Source organism: Myxine glutinosa, chromosome 5 (genome assembly GCF_964187855.1).
Source record: "Myxine glutinosa chromosome 5, kmMyxGlut1.1, whole genome shotgun sequence".
Classification (NCBI taxonomy): Eukaryota; Metazoa; Chordata; class Myxini; order Myxiniformes; family Myxinidae; genus Myxine; species Myxine glutinosa.
Genome location: NC_136265.1, coordinates 4,790,502 through 4,797,058, shown reverse-complemented (window position 1 = coordinate 4,797,058; position 6,557 = coordinate 4,790,502).

Sequence of the window (6,557 nt, the reverse complement as noted above, 5' to 3'; positions counted from 1 at the left end):
ACTTACATCGTAGTACTGAAGGACCGGGGCCGAAATACATGCTTGCTTCAGCTTCTTGAAGGACAGCTCCTGAGCTGACTGCCAGGAGAACTCCACGTCCGCCTTGCAGAGATCACGGAGAGGCTTGCTTGTGTCACTTAGGTTGGGAATAAACTTCCCTAAATACTGAACGAATCCAAGGAAACGCTTGACGCCTTGTTTGTCTGTTGGACGTGGCATTTTCTCAACTGCCTTCGTCTTGAATGGATCTGGTAGCACTCCTTCTGCAGTAAGCAGGTGGCCTACATAAGGGACTGAGGTTTGCCGGATGAGGCATTTTCGGAAGTTTAGTTGCAGGTTATAACTTGTAGCTCGTTGCATAACTCGCTTCAGTACACAGTCGTGGTGGGTGATGTCACGACCAGCAACTAAAATGTCATCCATTACCGCTGTTGCCCATTCTATCCCTTCTAGCATCTGGTCCATGATTCGCTGGAATATCTCCGGCGAGCACCGCAATCCATAAGGGAGACGCAGCCAGCGGTATCTCCCTACAGGTGTATTGAACGTGGTCAAGAATGAAGAAGGCTCGTCAAGGCGAATTTGCATGAACCCACTGCGGGCGTCAAGCACAGAAAATACTTTGGCTCCAGGGATTTGAGCTAAAACTTCCTGAACAGTTCTCATTGGGTAGTGCTCACGTTTTGTGCACTTGTTTAAGTCTTTGGGGTCTATACAGATGCGGACTTTGCCATTGCGAAGAGCTACTACCATGGAACTCACCCACTCAGTCGGTCGTTCTACCTTCGCGATGTGACCTTCGGTGACCATCTCTTGTAGCTTGTCAACTATTTGCTCTCTCAATGCTGCAGGCTGTCTGCGAGGAGCGTGAACTACTCCCTGTGACCCTTCTACAAGCTTGATCCGATAAGTTCCGGGAAGAGTTCCAGTTGTCTTGGCAACTTCTGGAAACTCAGAGATTACTGCTTCCTGAGACACATTGACTAGAGGCTGAACAAGAGACAACTTATCGAGCTTGACAATGAGGCCTAGGGCTTCCGAGGTAGCGCCTGACATTACATTCTCCTGATCGAGGTCAATGACCTCAAAACTGGCTCTAACGGTCTTGTTTTTGTGAGAGAGAGGGAGTGTCACGGTACCGACAGGATGGATAGTATGGTTCGAGTATGTTTGAAGAACTTTATGCGACGATTGTAGATCGCCTGCGAGGTGCTGGACTAACTGGTAGTCGTTGAGTGTTAGTGTGTTGCACCTTGCACCCGTGTCAATCCGGAACCGAGTCGGCTGACCCAGCAACGTGACGGTCTGTGCCCACTTGTCATGAGTAGCCGTATTGATGCTTGGTTGTAGAGCGGAGATCCTTAAAATTTCAGATTCCTTGACGAGTTCTTGAGGAAGATCTACATGATCTAGACTGGTCTCCTCATCAAGGGACTTTAGGTCGCGCAGTCTCTTCCGACACGCCGCAAACCAGTGACCAGGCTTCTTGCAGTAGGAGCAGCTAGAATTAATTGCTGGACACTTGGCTTGCCTGTGCACTGACTGGCCACATTTGCTGCAGGGACCGTCATTCCGAAACCGATTCTCAGCTTTGAACAGCTCGGTGGCTTGTGTATGCCTATCAGGCTTGCTCTTACAACGTTGAGTCTGGTGCTGAGTTCGTTCGTTTTCAGATCTGAGGGCTGAGATGAGAGCATCTTCATCTCGGACTATTCTCATATGTTTCTGCGAGAGCTCTAGCTGTTGGCCAATTTCTATAGCTTTAGCTAGTGAGAGCTCCTCACCCCTATCGAGTAATTTCTCTTGGACCCTCTTATCATGGCTGCCATCAATGATGCAATCGACGATTATGTCGTCTGGGTCTTGGTAATCGCAATCCATGAGAATTATCCTCAGATCTTTTATGAAATGATCAAAAGACTCACCACTCCGCTGGCGCCTTTGTTTCAGTCGGTGTCTGGCAACTCTTTTGTTCTTTCTGGGCTGCACATAGTTCTGGAATTTGTTCAGCACTTCCTGCGGGTCGTCTTTCTCTCCTTCCTCCCAAGATAGAGTTTGGTAGATTTGACGACCTTGTTCGCCGATCCACGTTCCGAGCCATCCTGCTTGACAAGGCTTCGTTATGTCTGCGAGCGGCCCTGACAAGACAAAACTGACGTGATTTCTGAACCGGCAAAACTCCTGGTAGAGATCCAGACTCTCCCAGTCGATCGAGGGATGATCAAAGTTCGGAGATGCCATATTTATGGAGACGAATGGCGGCTTATGGCGTGAATATCAACGAACTTCTGACACCATGTGACGAACTCAAGCAGACTCCATCGTGCCGGAAGCGGAAAGCGCGTTTATTGACGCGGTGATGATTCACTCGTGTCTGACGAATAAGCGCGTCCGATAAACCACAACAACAATGCAAATACAAGTCAGAATAATACGTTACAGTTACTTCCTTAGCTTAAGCTTCTTGTGACATTTATTGTATTGTATGCAGGTATTGCCATCGGGGAGGACTGTCTGCTCTTCTCTTTTACCAAGTCTTACCAGGTACAGTACCTACTACACCTACCTACTACCAACTACCTACCTACCTACTACCAACTACCTACCTACCTACTACCAACTACCTAACCTACTGATGCCATGGTAATGGGTAAAATAGTGGCAAGAGGTTTTGGCTTCGCCGGCTCATTGCGGCTTTGCAGTCGGTACTAGTAGAGAACAGTGGTTCCAGGAAAAGGGCCGTGATCAAACGGTTCGGACAGGACCAGACACTAAACTCCCTTTCGGCACAACATTTAATAAAACAAGGCAAAGATGGCGGCAATCAAGTCGCTCACACGAGCCATCAGCAAGAAGCCGGAAGTCTCCTCCCTTTCCGGTGCAAATTAAGAGAAAAAAGTAAGAATTACAGGCTCGCACTACACCAACATGGCATCAACATATTGCAAGAAAACATTCATAAGCAAAGCAGGAAACGTTCACGTATATCGTACGCATAACATCAGAGACTTTCTAACAAATGCTTTATAAGTGGTTGGGTATGCGTGTGAGGGACTGCCTGTATTCTGTGACGATCCGAGCTGCTGAGCATAATTGTCGCTTGTTTATACGACTTGCTTTTTAGAGGGTTTTTGTGTGGCCGTTTGCTAATAATTGATTAATCTCTTTGTAGATGACGTGGAAGTTTTGATTTCAATAAAGCTCACTATTTGGAAGGAGATTTGTGTATTCATATCACCACACTTCTGTTGTCTCAACAATCAATGGCGGTCCTCAATGCCAAACAGGATATCAGAGCTGTGTCCCTTGACATATCTCGTGCCTCTGATAGTCTGGCACCCCGCCCTGCTCACCAAACTCTCCTCATGTGGTATCCATGGAAACATCCACGCATTGCTTGCGGAGTTCCTCTCCTGTCGTAGTCAATGTTTGCCTCTAAATGGAACTCTCATCTCCCCTTCCTGTTCAGGCTGGAGTTCCCCAAGGCAGTGTTCTGGGCCCTGTGCTTTTTCTGGTCTTCATCAATGATCTCTCCGACTCTCTTGAAAATCCTCTCTATCTCTTTGCTGATGACTCCACTCTGTTGCTCCATTCTTCATCCCTCAGATCGGCAGTCTGCAGCCTCCTCACTCTCTGCAGACTTGGACAATATCACAAACTGGTCAAACAAGTGGAACATGTCTTTCAATCCTGACAAATCTCACACTCTTACGATGTCTCTCCGAAAAGACCATCTGGAAAACCATCCCATCTACTTTCTCAACAATCCTCTCCAAGAAGTTCTGTCACTCAAGCTTTTGAGTCTCACTTTCTGCCATGATCTTTCCTGGGAAAATCACATTTCCAAGTTGGCCTCCAAAGCCAGTCGCCGACTGGGCATCCTCCATCGTGCGAAGTCCTTCCTTGGCACACCTGAGCTCCTCACCACGTACAAAGCTTTCATACGCAGCTCAATGGAATACTGTTCCCCCCTCTGGGCTAGTGCTCCTGGTTCAAACCTAGCTCGGCTTCACACTGTGGAAACCAAAGTTCACCACCCTCTCTTATCTTCCCCATCCAAAACCTTGATATTTTCTACCCCTGTTAATCCACCCCAAATCCACCTCCTTTAAATTCTGTTTTCTTTGCTGAAAGTCCTTGTCGTGTCCATCTTGTTTAATATCCTGTGTGCACCCCCTTCTCCCCTGCACTCTCCCTTCCACCGATCTGCCAATGTCCCTGTTCTCTATTGTTGTACTCATGGCTCTTGCTCATCCGTGATTCGTAGGGTACTGTTAAATCAATTGTTGTGACTAGTTTAGATGCGTCCAATGAGAAGATCAGGGCTGGTCTCCATCTTGTTCTTGCTACACTCTCAGGATACTTTGTCATGCCACCAACATCTGCTGCCAAATTGCCAGGCCTTTTCCCAGCCGAGTACACTTGGTGATGGTCCGTACAGGTTTTTGGTTAACCTTTGTGCCTTATTTGAGGAAATGTGTGAACTGTGTTATAACTGAATTTCCTCTATTACCTCTGCATCTGACATTGTCGATGAAAGCTGCCATTTTTGTGATGTCTATAGTGCATTCAGAAAGTATTCAGACCCCTTCACTATTTTCACATTTTGTTATGTTGCAGCCTTATGCTGAAATCGTTTAAATTCATTTTTTCCCTCATCAATCTACACTCAATACCCCATAATGACGAAGAGAAAACAGGATTTTAGAAAGTTTTGCAAATTTATTGAAAAGAAAAAACTGAAATATCACATTGACATAAGTATTCATACCCTTTGCTATGAAGAAGTTTGGAACAACCAGGACTCTTCCGAGAGCTGGCCACCCGGCCAAACTGAGCAATCGTGGGGAGAAGGGCCTTGGTAAAAGAGGTGACCAAGAACCCGATGGTCACTCTGGCTGAGCTCCAGAGATCCTGTGTGGAGATGGGAGAAACTTCCAGAAGGACAACCATCACTGCAACACTCCACCGATCTGGGCTTTATGGCAGAGTGGCCAGACGGAAGCCAAACAGTTCAATCTTGGTTTCATCAGACCACAGAAGCTTGTTTCTCACAGTCTGAGAGTCCTTTAGGTGCTTTTTTGCAAACTCCAAGCGGGCTTTCATGTGTCTTTCACTGAGGAGAGGCTTCCGTTTGGCCACTCTGCCATAAAGCCCAGATCGGTGGAGTGATGCAATGATGGTTGTCCTTCTGGAAGTTTCTCCCATCTCCACACAGGATCTCTGGAGCTCAGCCAGAGTGACCATCGGGTTCTTGGTCACCTCTCTTACAAAGGCCCTTCTCCCCGGATTGCTCAGTTTGGACGGGCGGCCAGCTCTCGGAAGAGTCCTGGTTGTTCCAAACTTCTTCCTTTTAAGAAGTATGGAGGCCACTGTGCTCTTGGGAACCTTCGATGCAGCAGATATTTTTTTTGTAGGCTTCCTCAGATCTGTGCCTCGACACAATCCAGTCTGTGAGCTCTGCAGGCAGTTCCTTCGACCTCATGGCCTGGTTTTTGCTCTGATATGCATTGTCAGCTGTGAGACCTTATATAGACAGGTGTGTGCCTTTCCAAATCATGTCCAATCAATTGAATTTACCACACGTGGACTCCAATCAAGGTGTAGAAACATCTCAAAGATGATCAAGAGAAATGGGAGGCACCTGAGCTAAATTTCAAGTGTCATAGCAAAGGGTCTGAATACTTATGTGAATGTGATATTTCAGTTTTTTCTTTTTAATAAATTTGCAAAACTTTCTAAAATCCTGTTTTCTCTTTGTCATTATGGGGTATTGAATGTAGATTGGTGAGGGAAAAAATGAATTTAAACGATTTCAGAATAAGGCTGCAACATAACAAAATGTGAAAAACGTGAAGGGGTCTGAATACTTTCTGAATGCACTGTCGGTTGTGCCTCCAGGTACATCTGCAGTTTGTGAAGGATGCTCTGCACATGGATCGCACATGTTCCCTGCTCTTGTTCACTTCACTCAGACTGTGTTTTCACTCTGTGGTTTTGCCCCACTTCATCAGGTTTGTTCCAGATGGGAGTTGGTCATAGATAGTGATGACTCGAATGAGGCAGAGGTGTGCCATGTGCCATATGTTGTTCTACGTTTGTGACCTTTGTAAGGTGTTCTCCCATTTACTCCATTGTCCCTGTTGGTCTTACTGATGTCCGACTACTGTCCTACATTGTCCCCACTGAGGTGCTCTGTGCACTCAGTTGGAGTCTTCTTGTTGTTTGATTTCTGTGATCACCATGTCCCTTCCTTCCCTGGAAGTTGCTGTGGACCACCACTTTACTTCATCATGCCCATACCCCCTGCGCCATTTCTGTATTGCCCTATGACCTCTGAACTGAAGAGCTGCTTCTGCTTTGTTGACAGCTTCATGGATTTCCTTTTCTGCCCTGTCTCGAGCTTGGGTAAATTGGATTTCACTGCAAGGTCCCTTGGGTCTTTCAGCATCATGAGGAGCCTTGTTTTCACAGCTTCACATTCATCCACTAGGGATTTGAAGGCAAGTCTTCATCTCACTTCTTTGCGGAGTTTCAGGGCAACATTGTTGAGGCAA